This window comes from Rousettus aegyptiacus, unplaced genomic scaffold (assembly GCF_014176215.1).
Source record: "Rousettus aegyptiacus isolate mRouAeg1 unplaced genomic scaffold, mRouAeg1.p scaffold_m13_p_8, whole genome shotgun sequence".
Classification (NCBI taxonomy): domain Eukaryota; kingdom Metazoa; phylum Chordata; class Mammalia; order Chiroptera; family Pteropodidae; genus Rousettus; species Rousettus aegyptiacus.
In genome coordinates this window covers 16,279,945-16,298,926 of record NW_023416311.1, presented here as the reverse complement: position 1 = coordinate 16,298,926, position 18,982 = coordinate 16,279,945, and the positions used below count along the sequence as shown (strand labels likewise).

The window sequence follows — 18,982 nt, the reverse complement described above, 5'->3', positions numbered from 1 at the left end:
ACACAGTCAGCAGGCTTCACTGGGTGCCTCTTATCAGTTTAAAACCCCTACTCATGAGGTGCCCATGCCTTTCAACCTGTGCTCAGAGCTTTTCTGCGGGTGGGGAGTTACAGGTATCTGGCCCTTTCACTCGGTGTACAAATGCCTACTTAATCTCAGTTCCACGGTGGCCCTGGAAGGTTCTGCCCCATCAGCTGTCTTGAGGACGGTGCTGGTGTTGACAGTCCCACCAGTGGCTCTGGGGTGACGGTTGTTAGCAAATGCCCATGAGGAAGCCATAGAGTGTGAGTTGCACCTGCCTGTTTCTGGAACTATCCCTTCTATGGTTGTTGACTTATTTGGAATAACAGACCCACCCTGAACGAGCCATGTTTGGGAAATTTCCATATAAAACTGAAGGGAAAACACCTCTGGTTATGAGACTGAGGAGCTGGTGCTTCCAGCCCTGGACGCTTGGACAGAGACAGTGGCTGCTGGGGCGAAGCGTCCAGGTAGCGGGCAGCTCCCTGGGTTGCATTTGCCATTTCCCAAAAACAGTTTGCCACTCTCCCAGGGACATCCCCACACAGGCAGTGGGGGTGGCGAAGCTGCAGGATCATCTAGTCTGGTCCTGATGGGACAGTGAATCTTAATGCAGTATTGATCAGAGCTCAGGGCAAACAGTTGCCCATGGCCTCCACGTCCGAGGGTGGCCATAGCCCTTTGCCTCAGGCACCCTGCAGGCCAGGATCAGCTATGGCTGTGTAGACTCAAGAGGTCAGAACAGGTGGACACCCTCCTTCTCCTGGTTTTTATGTCTAAATAAAGCTTCTTGGCATGGGGCGCACGGCCCGTGTCTGCCAGGGGAGCTACATGTGCAGCCTGAAGAAAGGCCCCAGAAAACATGCTGAATTTGGGCACTTTGTCTCCCGGCCCAAGTTCTGACCTCTTGGGGTCCCCACTCCTCTGGCCCAGCTCAGGGCTCCTGCTCACCAAATAAAACTGACAGAGAAATGGTGCCGATGTTTCTTCTCTATCTACTTAGGAGCGAGTGAAGAGTAAAGATGCTCTTCTACTGAAGATCCAGAAAGTTCACCACTAAGAGGCCTGACCTGTGCCTGGCAACTTACAGCACGGGTTGAACGCATGGCGGACAATGTGCTTCCTTTAGAGCAAACAGGTATTGGGGGCGCTACCCTGGCTGCTCATCAGGGAGAGTCTCGCCGACTGCTCTGGACGGGAAGAGCAGAGACGGGAAGCCAGCAGATGTGCTCCAGCCAACAGGGGGGCCGCTGGGCTGAGGGGCTTGGAGGTCACTCAGAGTCAAGGTCAGCACAGCATAGGCTGAGCTGCCTCTGACCAAGGTGGAAAACATAATCTAAAACAACATTTTACAGGTGGAAGCCTCCAGATGGCCACTCCAGAAAGAAAATACCAATTGAGGCCTCATTACCTTCCTCGAAATTATTATAGTTACTTAGAAAGAGTAATTAAATTTCACATGTATGAATCCTTCAGAAATGACAGCCACCATCCATGTTAGAAGTAGGAACCCATTAGCTTCACGTTAAAATCAGGGAAAATGGAGAAAAGCGCTTCTCTCCTGACGGGCTGTCACTCCTGTACGAAGCCCCCGCCCTCAGCCGCCCGGGGCTCCTAATGATGCCCTGGAGACCAACTCGAGCTCTTAAAAGTTATTTTCTTGATCTTTATGGGTTGTATGCTAGGATGGAAAGTTCCAGAGAGGCACACCAGATTTTGTCTACAGTCACTGACATGGCAAAGATGGGCCTCAGGGATAAGAAAGCAGCCCTGACACAGATTGCAGGTGACCTTGCCCCCTCACAGGTATGGCACCTTGCTCTGTCACAGAGCACCAGACCTCTGCAGAAATGCAAAGCCTGCATTACCTGGGAGGTGGGGCTCTGGAGAGCCGATGCTTGAGACATGTGGTGCACACTGATGTGGTGGGGGCCAGCAGCAGGAACACTGGTGTGCTGGCCCACTGTCCCTGGCACCCTCTATGCTGGTGGACAGTTCTGGGTCCTGCTCACACCCCTAGCCTGGCCTCGCGGTAGACAAGCACCAACGTCCAATGGGCCAGCAGTGGCTCCTGGGGAGGGCTGGGCAGAGGGAACCCAAGGAGAGAGCGGTCAGCAAGGTGATGGGGATGAGGCAAGCAGCTCAGACTTCACTGTAACACCAGATGCTGCTCACTTCGGTCCCTGGGTGCCCTCTCAGCCGAATGTAAACGGTGAAAGGCGGCCACAGACTGCAGAGGATAAGCTACAGAGGGCCGCCTGGGTCCATGCCCAAAACACAGGGCTGGGCCACCCACTCTGTGGTATCACGAAGGAGGCAGGTGCTGGCCCAAGTCACAAAGAATGCTACAGCCTTGTCTGTGGTCACGAAGGTATAGCCTCTGGGCCCTACTTCTCTGAATGTCTCTGACTTCAGGGAAAGTAACTTCTGTGATAATGGCTGCAGAGTGTACTCTTCAAAGTGGGCTCTGATCTTGGTCTGTTCTTGGGAAGTCTTGTGGGCTCTCAGCAGCACATGAAGTCACAGTACGTTCAGGAAGGAGCCTTTCTTCTCGGGTGGCTCAGCGTTCAGTCTGTGCCCTCACAAATCCTGACCACTTCGAGTTGTGTTTCTGCCACTCTGTGTTCTCCCACCAGGTGCCTGCTCTGCAAAGCCTTGTTTTATTGTTAATTACTGTCACTCAGCATGTGTGATGGAAATGCCACTCAAGGAAAGTTGCATTTTGAAAGCAGGGCAGCAGTCAAGCACGGGTACCCTGCCTGCAGCCCGGCACAGAGAAGCAACCCCAAACCGGATCAGGCCCAGAGCACACTCCTGAGGGGGCCAGCTGGAGCCCCAACTCCAGTGGCATGGAGGCTTGGACTAGTGAGTAAAGAATAGTTTTGTTGTGGTATGTCTCCCTGAGAGCCAGGCCTGGGGTGGCAGTGGCTGCAAGGCAGCCTGGAGGAGAGTGGAGGGAAAGGAGGTCCCCAGTACTGTCTATAATCCAGCCCACCTGCCTGGCTGTCACCCAGGTTGGACCTGGGAGAGCCACTAGTTACTGTTGCAAACACTGCTGTTGCGACAGGTATGCTCCACCAACCAAATGCTAAGACACTTTTCTCTCATTGAGACAAAATACAAAATGAAATCAGGTGAAAAAAAAAAACATAAAAGAAGCTAAGACAAAATTTGAAAGAAAACTTTTGCCAGTGTTTAAAAATAGCATCCTGTTATCATTTTATAAACTATATAAATGTTTAACCAATGTACTGTATACTTGAAACTAATAATAAAATTTAAAAAAATAAAAATAGCATCCCATTACCAACTGTCCATCTAGCAAGTCATAGGGAAGATGCATTTCTGTATTTTCTTCACCTGTATAGGGCTACCTAACAGTCCGCCCAGCCTATCCAGCAGAGCTCAGGAATCCACACCCAGCCTTACTTTGTCCTTTCCATCTTACCTTCCCCTCCGAACACGTTCACCATGGCAACCGGCCACAGCCAAGAGGCGCTACATGTGTGCCTACAGGGGAGGGCACCGTTCGAGGGGCTTTACCCAGGCCCACTGACCCCTTCTGGCTGTCAGAACAACTTGGCAGTCACCCTTGCCCTAAGGAGACAGACTGGAAGCCATCCTTCATCCTTGGGGGCCAGGAAGCACTAACAGCTGTACACAAGAGATGAGGCCATGCTACTGCCCACCTCCCCAGCCTGGGCCTCATTACTCCTGCCAGGCCTGGTGTGGAGCCTCCCATGCTCCACAGGACCCACAGGGAGCCAGGTCTACACAGGAATCCTCCAGAACTGGTCTGATCTGGGTATGTCCCTTGGATATGTGCCCTGTCTACTCTCCTGGTTACTTCTCACAACAGGACAAAGTGGCACGTGAGGGTTAGCTGTTCTGCTGTTGGGCAGGCCATGAAAAGCACATGGAGCGAGCCTGACCACTAAAAGAAGCTAGCAATGGGGTACTTCACATTTCAGCCAATGGGATTTAAACCAGATCAGACTGTGAACAGAAGAGCATTTTCTAGTAAGTAGGTGTTTTCACAAGAGCAAGTTAAAGCTTTCGTGCTTTAAATAAAATCATTTTAAATTGCATGCTCCCAACTATGAGGGGTTTAGCAAATTGTTAATGTGTTTTAAGGATGTCCTTGGGCACTGCAGGGAACAGGATGTGACCTGTGTAACCCGCACACCCCAACCACGACCCTCCATCCACTGCACTTTGTCATGGTGCTAGCTGATACTCAGTTGCTATAGTAACCAGACTTCATAGCCCCAGGTGTCCCTTGTTGCTTAGATCCATACAGGTGTAACCAGCTAGCCCCAAAACAAAATTCGTAGTAATGACCTTAGCTAGCTCATAGGTTTTAGATAAATACGAAATGCTTCCTGTCAACGGAAATTAGACTTTAGCAACAGATTTTTTCAGGATTAATATATTCCTAATATTTAACATATATTAGGCTGAAGGGCATAGTGCATTACCATTTCTTTGTCTTTTGTTTTCTATGCATGAAAAGGAGCTGAAGCTTGTCTCAGAGCACCTTGTCAGAATCGCTGTTATGACCGGTATGAAGTGCTTGCTGGTCAGTGTCTCCGTGGGGCTGACAACGGAATGTTCTGGCTCTGCCTGTGCTGTCCAGTGCCCATGGGCCATATGAGGTTGCTGAGCCTCGAAACTTGGCTCGAGGTGAATGGAGTACATGTGGCCCTGCTCGTCAATCCTGGAAAGCATGTATGCTTGGAGGCACCATGTCCACAGGCCCTCAAGGGAGCAGTGGGTCCATTCCAACACTGCAGCTGGGGGAGCCCCTGTGCACACATACAGAGAGCTCCTGAGCCCATGGTAGTGGGGTGTCACCCTCATCTCACATCTGAGTGGGCTGTCAGCATGCAAGAGTCCATGTTCACAGAAATGGGGCATCACTCTCACCCCAAATCTGAGGGACTGTTAGCATACAGGTGTTCATTCAGTGAACATCTCTGGGCATCCTCCATGCTACCAATGAACACACCTGGTTACATGATGAAGGGTGGGGTCTGGCTTATGGGAGAAGCCAGCATGTCCAGTTATTATATAAACACACCTACTTGTAAGAAATAATAGAAAGGGTCAGCTCATCAGTAAAGTAGGAGGGAATCACACAACTCCATGTAGCACGTGCATCAATCAGAGGTCAGGGTGGCCCCCCAGCTTCTATCCCATGCAGACACCATCTCCAGTGAAGGTCACTGCACAGTCAACGTGCCAGCATTCTTCCTTCTCTTCCTACATTTTTTTTTGTTCACAGGTACTAATAAGTGGACGCACCTTGCTGACTGGTTTCATACAGCTTTGAAAGCTAGTTGATCTGGCCATCCAGCAAGGTCAGCAATGACAGGGAGCTCCTGGGTCCGGAGCCCAGGATGGCCATTGATGGGTGGCCTATATTACAGAATCACTCTGGGCAGTGTGTGCACACCACTGGGACAGGGAGGGGAAGGCGTGGACATCTTGGCCACAGAACCAGGGCCTGGTGGGCACTGCTGGCAACCACAGTCTCACTGAGAGGTCCCCTGCAAAAAAGCCTTAGGTGGTGGTCAGTGACTCACGGAGAGCCAGTGACACCCTCCGGTATCCTGTCCTTGATGCCACCAGAAGAAACTGCCAGAAATGCTTTCTTCTAGAAGGATCAAAGTTCAGTAGAGGATCAGGTTTCAGCTAAGTCAGCTGACATGAATCATCGCAGGAAAACAGCATGATTGATCCACAGAGAAACCCAAAAAGAGAGGATGAAGCTGACCAGTGCCCTACTGACCACCTCACCTACCTCTCTGCTCTGCCCTGGGGTCTTTTCCCTTGCTGGAGGCCCAGGCTCACTTTAAGTCACTGCCCCCAGTGCTCATCCCTATGGCCCTTTGTTAAGTTTCTGCTCAGATGCCACCTTCTCAGGAAGGCCTTCTCTGAACAATAACATTTATGACTGGGCCTCAGTCCATCCTGGCACTGCCTACAAAGTAACACTCTCAGCGCACCACATACTGCATATCTCATTTATTTCCGTTCTCCATTCATTCAGCACCCAGAACAGAAGCTCCAAGCAAACAAGGTGAAATATCCCTGCTAAGTAAAATCAAGGATGTAAAGGAAAATATACTCATAAGGCATAAACAGATAGGAAAACTAAGCAGAACCAAACAAATTCTAGAACTGGAAAATAAAATATCCAAAAGGAAAATTTTACAAGATGAGAAGATTAGAGGACAGAATAAAAGGTAGTGCACATAAAGATAACTCAACTGAAGTTATTCAATCTGAAGAACAACAGACTTATACTGGCAAAAGTTATCCAAATTTGGTAGAAGACATAAATTACAGTTTCAAAAACCTCAGGGATTCAGAAGCTGGATAATATTCCTCCCACCAAATGCCACATGTATGAACCTCATAGTTAAACTGCTGTAAGCCAAACATAATACCTCCAAAGCAGTCAGAGAATAATAAAACTTATATTTAGAGAACCTACAAGATGAGTGACAGCTGACTTCTTGTCAGAAACAATGCAGGTGTGAAAACTATGAATCAAATGTAGTCTTCCACCTGATGGAGCTACTCTTGAGATTAGAACCAAGACTCCATAAGCTTTTCAAACAACAAGGTACCCAAATGGTTTGCAGAGGAATAATGTTGAATATTACCAAAGATTTAAAGAGGAAATAAAGCATTTGAGTGATCTCAATATAGGTGTAAAGGGAAAAATCACTAACCTCAAACAGCAGAATGTATCAGGCTGTTTGCTGAAGCAAAGCAATGCAAGAATGCTGTTCATCATAGACTGTGCTTAAAAGGCACTCCATCAAAACACAGATTATTTTCTTTTGGACATAAATGAAAAAGATTGTGAGTTAAGTGCTTATATCAATAACAACAAACAGATGGAAAAAATACTACCAGTCATAAAAAATACAGTGTATAAATGAGAAAACAGGAGAATCTTCTTTAATATTAACCATCTAAGATCTGCTTTCATTTGGGGCATTTTGATTTCATTTTTCAGACATGCGGAATCCTCCACCTGCCATTCACACACTTAACTATGGGCCTACGCTACTAGGCACCAAAACTGAGGATCTCTTGTGTAGAATGTCGGGACATGACTGTCTTGCAGAGAGGCGTCAACTGAGCAAGGCTTTTGGAAAGTTAGCCAAGAATATCAGCATGAAGCAAACTTTCTTTCCTCATGGGTAGCATCAGATGCAGAAAGAGAAAAAGTCCTACAAGTTCTTACACAAACTCAATCTTAGAATAGAACTGATACAGTCTTACCTTTGCACAAATGGGGGCGGTGACTAGGTGGGGACATGAGGAAACTTCCTGGGGTGACTGTCATTTTCTATATCTTGATGGAAGTTTGGATTACGTAAGTGTATACATTTGTCAAAACTCTAAAAATGTATGTTTACAAACTATACATTTCATTGTGTAAATTCTGTAGCAAGGGAAAAACCTAAATATTCACCGAGCTTTAGTTAATGCTATGTACATTGCTATCTTTAGTGTTTAGGGGCAAGGACACTGATATCAGGTATTTACTTTGAAATGCATCAAAATGTATGATGGATTGATGGATAAAGAGATGACTAAATTAGCTATATAACAAAGGAAATCTAGTAAAATATAAGCTATAGAATCTAGGTGGTCCATATATGGGTTTTTACTCCATAATTCTTTCAACTTTTCTTATGCTTGAAATTTTTCATAATAATATGCTTTTAAAGGTCCTATTCAACACCACAATAGAGGTCTTATCTACGCAAAAATGAAAAAGAAATCAAAGTTATAAGGTTTGAAGTGGAAAAGAATATGATTGCCTACATATTTATATATATTATATGTAATATATATATATTTTTAATAAGAGAATCTACAGAAAATAAGCACAACTATTGAATGGTGTTAACAGAGTGACTGGGAACACTAAAGGAATCCTCCAGCATGCTTGGAAGCAAGTCATTCTGAAAACTGATAGGTAAAGGGAAGGAATAAAGAGTTTATTCTGACTTTCTCAGAGAAACTGGATTTAGAGCAACCAAACAGTTGATGAGGGAATGTTTACTTTGATTAACAAAAGAAAAATCCCAGGTAGCAAATGCAAACAGTGACAGAATTAGAACACTGCCACCTTGCAGGCCCTAGTGGATGAGTCTAAGAGTGACCACTGAGGCTTCCACGGCCCTTCGATGTGACTCATGGAGAACTTCCTAACGAACGCATCAGGCTGGCAATGCCTGGCCTCTTACTACTGCACAGAGAGCAAAGGCAGACTGTGCCTTCTGACCTGCTCCAACAGAAAGTCCCAGCACCCTGAAGCCTTCCTACCAAAGCCAAAGCTGACTCTGCTGCAGCCTGAAGCTCTGTCGCCAGCTCACAGGGATTGGGGACAAGGGATACAAGGCCTGCAGGGCCAGTCAGTCCAGTGCAGGTCGAGCCCACTGCTCCCTGAACTATGACACATATTGGTGGCAAGAAACACAAAGAAGGCTTTAAAGGGACTAGAAGGACACACCCATCAAATGTGTTGGATCCTTACTTGGACAAACCACCTCTAGAAAGGCTTTTATTTATGCGACAACTAGCAACATTGGAACACCAACTAAATAGTTGATAGAATTCGTCCTAATTTTCTGGTATTGTAGTTAGTTACATTGTTTTAAAAGACTCAATCTTTTAGGGGTCTTTAATGAAGTATTTGTAAATAAATGACATGATGCCTGGGGTTTACTCTGAACAACAGAAGAGGAGGTCAGTAAATGACAGATGGGGCACCTGCTGGGTAACTGACAGAGACGGTACATAGAGGTGCATGATGCCAGTCTCTTTAATTTTGTATTTGTTTGAAAATTTTCATAATCAAAAGTTAAAGAAAAATAAACAAGCAAGAAACTCTTCCATCTTCTCTTGGGATGTTTAAAACTGACCACTGGTATTATCATGAACCATAACAAATTGTGAAATGCAATTTTTTAAAGAAGCCAAATTTTGAGTGAATATAGTCTTTAAAAAAGACATTTAAAAGCTTTATGGAGAAAACCATTAAACATTATAGAGAAACACAAAAGATTAAAAAAGGAACAGAATGAGCATGAATTTTTATAGAAGAAACCATTAGAAGAGCTGAAATTATCTCTGAGAGCTGGGACACCATTGCCTGTAGTGGTGTCTAATCAAACTACTCGGGTACAACTCTAAAAACAATTAAATGTTTTTTTCCAAAATAACTTACAAAATCTCTTTTTCAGAGTGACTGGTTTCACCAAGGAGACTAAGAATTGGAGACTGAAATGGGACTGAGAGGAACTTCTCTGTGTTCTGATTTAGGGCTCACCAACCTCAGCCTGCAGTGGAAGTCACCTGCTCTGCACACCTGGGCCACGGCTCCCTGAAGCTCGGCCCTTCTGACAGAGTAGGGGGGTTATGTGGGGCCTGAGGGCAGGAAGGCAGGGACCCAGGATTCCGGTATGCAGTGGTCTCAAGAAAACTGTAGGGCATTGCTCCAGTTCAATGTGCACGTAAGAAAGAGGATGTGTCCACCCTGGACGTTCTGCTCCCAAACCAGAGGGCCCCTGTGTGTACGTGCAAAGCTCCCCTTCTTGTCACGCTGGCCACAGGTTCTGCTCGTCTCTGCCCACCGTATACCTGCTAACTTCACTTCCCCCGCTATCTCCCAGTTGTTATTTTCATTGAGGATTAGGACTATAACTGCTGATTTTGGCAGAATCAAAAGGAAAAAAAGGAAGAGAATTGTCTACTTATTGACAATGAACCAAACAGATTTAATGTCACCAACCTGTCCCAAATCCGGGTCCTGAAGACAAGTGACTAAATGGGGAAGGCAAGATTTCATCAGTGAAGATTGCGTAATAGTGTTCATTTTGAAATGCTGACATTTATCTCATTGTCTTATGTAAATGGGAACCACGGTGAGACTCATTCCTTCTATCACTGTAATAGGCAGCACTTTGACACCAAATTAAAACTGGATGATATATCGATAACCTTTGCATAAGTTTCATGACAAAATTTCTTTCTCTCTCTCTCCTCCCCCCGCCTCAGAATTTAGGAAGAAGGGGCCTGGGCCATTGACAGCCCAGAAGATTCTGAGGCCTGGAGAGGTCCAGGAGACTCACAGCTATTTGGCATGATGAGAATCAAGGTTTCTGTTTCCTGTGTCATCGCTTTTATCCCCAAGCTCTGTTGCCTTTCTTGAGTCAGATCAAACAGCTCTTACTCAGATGAAAGATTTCTTGCCTTCAAAAATACAAAACGCAGCATAAACATAGCGGGTAGAAGGATATTCAACTCACCAGGCCCTGACAGAGTGCCAAGTGCCTGGCCAGGTTCATTACCACACTGAGAGCAGGACAGGCCATCACACCTACCACCCAGAGGTTCTACAGACACATCCCCCAAAGTGTTCTCAGCACAATAAGAGATTGGTTAAAAAGTACTTAGCATGTTATACACTCCTCAGACTTACCCACTCTCGCTTTCATACATGTAGCTGGCTTCACTGCAGCTCAAATCTTGAGACCATTATTCCTCCTGGTTGATCAGCCCTCTCTCTGCCTAACAAGATGCCATCTAATAGCTGACCCCTCCTTGGACCCTCCACACTCTCAGTTACCAACTGTCTCCATGTCTCCTTGCCTGTGGGGTCCAGGCAATCAGCGTCCAGCGCCTCCTGTTAGGCAGTGGTGCAAGAGCAGATCAACCCGGGACTGGCCTATGACAAATCCATGGGCCCTTCTCAGAGGCTCTGACATCCTCAGAAGATCTCCACCCCTTCCAAATCCCCAGCACTGGCAGGGAGCCACAGACCCCAAGCATCCTGCATCCAGTTCCAGGGAAGGAAGCCCTTCTACCAGGCCAAAGCTCCCCTGTTCTGGCCAGATGCACTGGGCCAGTGAGCCCCACTGCCTCAGTAGGGCCCCCCCTCTCCACTAACTCCTGCCCGTCCCCGTCGCCCCCTTCCCTCCCTTTTCCTATCTGGGTTCTTAGACGTCTTCTGTCAACACCAGCTCGGCTCATATTCATTTACTTTTGATTTTATTAAAATTAATTAATCCTTAATCAAAGGCAAAAATTTTCAGTGAAGATGAATTGGAAATAGATGAGAAAGAAAAGAAAGTGATCTGATCACCCAGAGATAAAGATAGTTAATCCCTTGGTCATGGATTTCAAAACAGTTCTGATAAATTATTTTTTAAAAAAGGAATATAGTACACAGTATTTTTTTTTTAATGCCTACAGCACCTGGTCTTCCTAGGTGGTCTCCCATCTCAGTACTAACCAGGCCCGACCCTGCTTAGTTTCTAAGATTAGATGAGATTGGGCACGTTCAGGTTGGCATGGCTGTAGAGTACACAGTATTTAAAACCCATTTTAACACATCATAAAAACATTTTCATATTAAATAGTTTTGTAGTAATCCATAGAGAAGAGATATAAATTTATTTAATTCTCCATGGCTGAAGCTTTAAAGTATTTCCATTTTCTCCTCCCATAAACATGGTGATGAAGCCTTTGTGCATGTTCCTAAACCTGCTGTAGGAAACAGTGACCGCCTGGCTGTATAACACGAGGGTGTTAGCAGAAACTGGGTGAAGCTTGATGGAGACTCTCTGTACTATCTTTGCAACTTGGAAACTATGTCAAGATCATCTTTTGAAGTGCTTTTAACACCATTTCACCAGGTACAGCTGGGGCCTCCATCGGTACCTGGCTCGGCCCGGACTCAGCACAAGGACAGACTTGACTGCTATGAGAAGGACAGGGACTCGGAGGCTCTGCCCTGACAAGAGACGCCATGTACTCTGCCAACCTAGGAACAAAGCATGCCATGGCTGCTGTCAATTCTGCAGTCACCACACTAATGCAAGGACAGCAAACCTCAGATGGGGCCAGAGGTCTGCTGCCTCCCTCTTTGGTTCTGCTCCATTGTGTGTTTGCCTTTGGTTGGGTTCAACTGACGACAGACATTTTGCTCAGCACTTATCTGAGTTTGGCTCAGTGCAGAGGAGCAGGTGCTATGTTCCCATATCTGTGGACTGCCACTGAGGCCAAGGACATCCCTGAGCAGGGCTATGTACATGATCTCTCAGAAACACCAGATTGCACACTGAAGTTGTGCTAGTAGTTCTGTGTTCAGGAGACGTTTCATTGAAAATCAAAGACAACAACAACTAACCATGTTTCTTGATGCAGCGTCTCACCACCAAGCATGGCCTCCCAAGCAGCTGGTGGCTTTGAGAAGGTGTGATATCCCCTTTAAGAATGATGTAAGAGCATGTGGCAGCCACCAGACCATATGCCTTCTCGTGACACTTGCATGTCGACCCAGATTCCCTCAATTCCATGCACAGACAAGCCATGACTGAGATCCTCCTTGACCTATGCCTGGTGAGGACAGCGGGAGTGGGCAAAACTCGGGCCCTCAGGGGGCTGACAGCTTGGTGGGAGGAGTGGTAGTTATAGAGACAATAAACCGAATACATGTAAAGATCCACATCAGAGGTGGCAAGTTGGAGAAAAATCCAGGCCTGGGGCTGGGGCTGTAAAGGTGCAGGAGGTGGAAGTGAGAAGCACATGGCTTATGGGGGGAACATCCCATTGCAGGAGCAGCCAGTACACAGGCTGTCAGTGGTAATGGACATCACACAAAGATGTATCACTGAATCCTGTCTTCATGTCAGTCTTCTAAATGCTCCAAAGACATTCACTGAAGCTGAAACCAGACAGAAAATCAGCAACACTATGCTGTCAAAGGGATATTAATCTAAGACCAGTCACCATGCCTGTAATAAACACAGGGGATCCTGCTTTAAAAGGGGTATAAACTTCTTGATAAGAGGAGGACACAACCACCAAGAAGAGATTTGTTACACGCACTTAGGAACCATTAACGGTACTAAAGCTGCACCAGGATCTGTATTTCTATTCAGTGAATCCACACAGACAAGAGCTGCTATTGTAACAGCAACAAAGCATGGCTTCCTCATCTAAAATTTCTGTTTTAAAATATCAAAGCATTTACTAAAGAAACTGGCACACAGCTGCTACTCCAGGGCTAACCTAACAATGCTTCTCCCTGTTACTTGCATTGGCAAAGGTCAGGCGTGCCAACGCTGTGTTCTTCTTGCATCCAACAACGAGGCATTGGAGCCAGGAAGTTCCAGAGACACACGGCAGATTTTGGATTTTGGAGGTTCCAGGCCAGCCAACAGCTCTGATGCTGTCTGATGAGACCAAAAGCCCTTCTCTGGGCTCTGGTGCTAACTGCAATTTAGGACACATAGGTATTTACCTAGCAGAGAAGTGGGATTGGGTCAATGTGAATAAAATCAGCCTGGTTCATCTTGCCTTACTCGGGCAATTGCTAATACTGGAGAAGTAGAGACAAGGAACCATCTCACCAGATGCTTTTAGCTGTCCTTATATAAGTGGATCGAGAGGAGGGCTTAAAAATGACCCTCCCTAAAAATACTGCTCTAGAATACTGCATGGGGAAGAAGGTGGTAGAGTGTGGCAATGTCTCTGAGCCTTACCCAGCACAACTAGGTACCTGCCCCTGTGAACTAACGAGGATCCCTGGGATAGGGAGAGGGGCAAATCCATCAGTGGTATCCAATCTGGCAAGGGTTAACCTCCCTACGATCTCCAAATCCAGAGGCCAAAACGGCATCCATGCCAGGTGGTAACTGAGAGCTACCAAGCAGAAATCTCCATGAAACAGGTAGAAGAAATTAAGAGATTATCTAATGTGTTCAATTCACTAAAAACCAGTATTGGAAAAGGTCAAGAGGTCAAGCAGTACTGCTGGTGGATCTGGAATGAATTATTGAAAGATAAACAGAGATGCAAAACAAAGCAAACCAAAAAAGGAGAGGCAATTGTTAACTCCAGGAAAAACAAAGTTATTAGAAATAAAATTATTATACTTCACTACTGACTCAGCAGTCAACGATATTTACATAGTCATAGTCAACAATATTTATAGTTACTGAATATTATGTAATAAAATATTATATTTGTGCTATAGCTATATTGAGATGATGAGGGGAAGAAGCGTATTTGGGATATGGGAGAGTAATCCTTATTATTCATAACAGAAAGTATACAGATAATGTCTAAAAATGATACACCAAGAATCATACATATGAACCTATTCAGAAACAGCGATAAATACCAGGAGCACCAGAGAGACGGAGGAGCTACTGCGAAGAACAGGCGGGCTGAGGAGAGACGAAAGAAGGAGCTGCTATTTTTGTTACAAGCTGCGTAATATAATTTCACTTTCTAATCCATGCGCATGTCTAAGTTTTTAAAAAATAATTAAAAGAATGATCTTCAGGCCACGTTATCTGGTCATAGTGTGATAAAACCAGAAACTGATCAACAAAATTAACATATAAAACCCTAAGGGCTTGGGATTTTCGAAGCTCTTCCCTCGACTTGAATCAAAGAGGCATCAGCACCAAGGGCTATAAACTACACTATCTGCCACTGTCAGAGGGACACTGGAGTCTCAACTGACGGGGCGGGCCAGGGACAGTCAGAGGTAGTGGTCTCCTGCCTCCACGCTTTCAGTAGCAGATAGTAAGAGACGGAAAATTAATGAGTTAAACAATCAACTCAGGATCTTAGAAAAGAATAAACTCCTTCCTCTCAGAAGGAAGCAACCTATAAAAAGTAAAAATTAATGAGCTAGAACATTTTTTAAAAAATCTGATAAATAAAACTCGTTCTTTGAAAAGATCCATAATGGAGACAGCCTATGGCTGTTTTGAGCAGTCCTTAGCATGATGCAGGGGAGCAGAGACAGAAGTACAGCTGGGGGTAGGGGTGGAAAGGCCGCTCACAACAGTGTATGGCCAGGAGGCAGCAGGGAAGAGTGTGCCAAGGTTACAGACTCTCGACTACAGGGACTCGTAGTAAGTCTCTAGAACACGGGGTGGTGACTGGCACCCAGGAAACTCTCAACAGTCAGCTGTGATACTATCATTGATTATACTGTGAACTGAAAAGCAAATGCTAGTCAGAAAACCACATCTACACAATCTAATAATAAAAATAAGAGGTAATTTAGAACGTTCCAGACAAAAGCCACCCAGATGGATTCAAGACTGGAAGGATGAATTAAAGTAACAAAATGCTTCTTCAGTATTCTAGAATTCTGCATATTAAAAAGGTAAGTATTCTTTAGAAGTAGAAATAGGTAACTAGATGTGGTGGGAGAAATTTAGAACAAGCACAGTGTTAATAATCATGTAAATAAGAAAATAATGGTCTTTAAAATACATTTTGTTCCAGGCTCCACTAAGTAATTTTTACCAGATATCACTAAGTGAAAAAAGAGAAAGGCAGAAATGCATATACTATTGCATATACTGACCCCGCCCTGAGTACGCATGTGTGTCTGTTTGTGCACAGGTGCACAGATCTGAGAAGGTACAAAGGTAAGAAATGGCACAGTCTGGTTGGTGGTTAATTTGCAGGAAGGATAAAATTAGATGAAAAAGATGACACTAAAAACACACACTACGTACAGTGTGTGCCCACACATGAAGGAAGCAGCTCCCACACCATGAGAGAGAGTCTCTAAGGGGTCCCGAAGCCCCAGACCTGGCTTTTCTCCTTTGACATCTTGGTCCAAATGCCACACGTCCCTGCCAGTCTGAAAACCTGGGTGATTCGTGAGGCCTTGTGGACAACTGTGGCAAACTGCGTACCAGCCAGGAGCACCAGCTGCTCCCTGTCGGGAAGTTACCTTTGGTGTCTTCCCGAGCCCCAGTCCCAGCCCCTTACCTGTTCTGTCCTTCCCTACCAGCAATGGCAAGTCATACCCCTAGGCAACACGGTCTCCTTTTGAGACTTCACTGGTGTCCCGGTGACCTGAGAGGGAAGTGCAGTGTGGGGACAGAGAAGACAAAACAAGGTAGAAACACCTCTCCTGGATTAAGACCAACCCAAAGACCTTGGCTGAGAAGCACCAGAGAGCCCAGAGCACCAAGGAGAGGTCTCGGGCCAGAGGTGGATGGGCCACTGGGTGAGGAGGAAGTAGGGCCCCTAAGCCCCTCTCTCTGCTACCATGGCCATTGAGGGCCGCTCACAGTGAAAATGCTATTTGAGATTGTTTTTCTTACTTTGGAAATGACCACCTCTACCAGTTGAGATGGTTCATGCCCAGCAAATCACCTCACAACTCTAAATGCCACACAATCCAGGCATCTCCATCCTTCGTGGAAGGATGTGACCAGACATGAGACCAAACCAGACACTGCTGAATGGCCACTCACATTCCTGGGAGCAAGAAGAAAGGGCTCTGTTGTTAGTGTGTCACTTCTGGAAGGTGATCAAATCAACCCTAGAAGTACCTAGGACATGGCGGTGGAGACTCCCCAGAAAGGGCCTGTAGCCTTGGGTGAGCTTGTGGCACGGCTGCCTCTGATTATGGGAATAATCTAATTAAAAGAAACTGGTTTCTTGGACATGGGGGCTGGGAAGAAAATTAGATGAACTGTAATTAAAGCAGAGGATATGAGAACCAGGCGAAGCGAGGCCCTGGGGATGGTTTGGGGGGACCTGCCACGACCGAGGAGGCTTGGAGCTCCAAGGCGGCTAATCGCTTCCTGCAGGCAGGCTCCGCTCCAGCACTAATAGGTTTTAATAAAAACTTCCAATTGGGCCAGTAAACCCCTCATTAAGCTGTTTTTAAAGCATGAATTTAAGAGCAGCAAGGGCAAGGGGTCGCAGGGAGCATTTAATTCACAACGGCTGGCAGGAGGCGCTGCTGTGACAGACGACACCAGGTTCAAGTGTCCAGGTTTCATAAACATCGGACACTAGCCATGGACCTGCTTGGAAAAGACTTAATAAGGCAGAAGTGAAGTGTCCTATTCAGCAGGAACAGGGCAAAAAGCTGCTCTCAGTACAGCAACAGTGATGGAATTCAAAAGCAGCCCGTGTGCATGGTCCCAGCAGCGCAGGCCCTCTACTCCTGTACAGGTGCGGCCCATCCACACATCAGCTTCCCTGCCAGACACCTGACTGTCCAGGAGAGCGCCTCCCGGCCCCACCCTTGAGGCTCACCCTAAAAACTGCCACTATAGCCTTGGTGTGTTTAGTTTAAATGCAGCAATTCATTCCTCACACCCACGAAGGGGACATCTCTCCCCAAGATCTTGGTGCGTTCACAGCTCACAGAGCATGACCTGGATCAGCCCCCAGTGCCTGCTTTCTGGTCCTGCTCCCTGACTGCTGCTCCCGGCAGGACTCACTGATACCTGTCCGTCCCCAAGGAAGAATCTAGACTAGGTGACACTTAGTTTTCACATTAGAATAAATTAATAATTCATCATTTATGATTCTTATTGAAACGAAGGATCCTGAAATTGTCCAACTCTTAGCCAAATGGGCCAGCAGTAACAAATGGAATGCTCTTTTCCTAAAAGGGAATGTCCTAGGTGTGGGCCTTTCAGGATCCTTCCCTAGGATTCCCTCCAGACCCCCCACTCCATCCTGAGTGCACTCATGTGCTCAGACCCCACTGCTAACCCCTCTGCACTGGCCTACCCCCCCGCCCCGACAAGCCCCCCTGCAGAGGATGCCTTGCAGCCTCCTTGGCACCCCCACCTCCCACCCATTCCTTGTTCCCAACTGAGAACCCAAATCATGGATTAAATGCAGCCAATCTTGAGGCTCGATTTTACTGATTTCTCATCTTTTTGATATTGAAACAATTATAGTATATTAGAAGGATCAATTCAGAACCAACATGTAAGAGGGAAAAGTCCAGAACTCACACCACAGAAGCTTCCTGCCGTCAGCTGCCTCCTTTGAAGCCCACTTCCCCAGAATGAGTTCAGTCGTCTTGCCCTGGGCTCCCAGAGGCCTGGCCTGACAACCATCAATCAATACTCTTATGTAGCATATTGCGCCCCTTGAAACAGCAAGGTCCCCGGAGCTCCTGACAGAGAAACATCAAGTGCCTGTAGAGGTGGAGGCCCAGGAAGAAGCTGCGCCTTCACCTGCCTGGGAGATCACCTGGAGGTCAACACCTGCACTCACTTAGGTTCCTCAAGGTAAAAACACAAAAAACCTACAAAATGCTCTTTAGGGCAGAAAACACTCCAAAGCCTTAGGGAGCCTCAAAAGAATGAGGCTTCAGGAAAGTGCTGTCTTCCTTGGATCTGTCTGTCTGAACCAGTGTGGATCACCTATGCTGGTCGCGGGGGACCCCTCAACATGAGTCTCTCCCTGCCTGTCACATTCACGGTGCGGTAGAACCCACCCTGCCCAGAGCCTGCCTGCTCTAGTGTCGCCCTAGGCCTGGGAGGGGCCGGCTTTTGAGGGCAGGCTTCTCATAATCACGTAGGGGTGTCACAGGTCTCAGCCCTTAGAAAAAAACTGCTGTGGCTCTTGCTTGTCCTAACTTCACCAAATATAAGAAGCCAGGATCCCGCTCCTGGGAGCGCTCACTCCCTTAAGGTCAGGGGCCTCAGTGACATATCAGGAGGGCATGGGCCAAGAGCAGCCTCATCCTGGTGGAAAAGACCAGAAAGCCCTTCCTGGAAGCCCCCTGCACCGCCTGCCAGGTCCTGCACTGTATTAAAATGCACAAGAACAGCATGAAGTTCGAAAAAGGCTCCAGCCCAAGCTCACAAATATCGAAAAGCTCAGTTCCTACAGGAGAGCAGGAAACAGCACTTACAAGGATGCTGAATTAATCACGTTTTAGACCTATTCTTTGAAGTAAGAGTTACCAGACCAACAGCCTTCAAAGCACAGCCACATGTAATGCTTCAGCAGAGATGCAGCTGGTGAGGCAGCACTATCAGAAATGCTGTGGTTTTCCTGTGTCCTGGAGTCAATGGCCTTTGTTCACATGCCATTCCCTTACCCAGCAGTCACATCTGTGCAAACAATGAGA

At 46.5% G+C, this 18,982-nt stretch overlaps 1 protein-coding gene and 1 pseudogene across 1 annotated transcript in view; both read right to left on the bottom strand.

Annotated features, from left to right (window-relative positions):
• LMF1 (lipase maturation factor 1) overlaps positions 1 to 18,982 on the bottom strand; it is a 98,762-nt gene that overhangs the window by 51,028 nt on the left and 28,752 nt on the right. The gene's annotated exons all lie outside the window — the stretch shown is intronic.
• Positions 11,296 to 11,414, bottom strand: LOC118607243 (annotated as a pseudogene).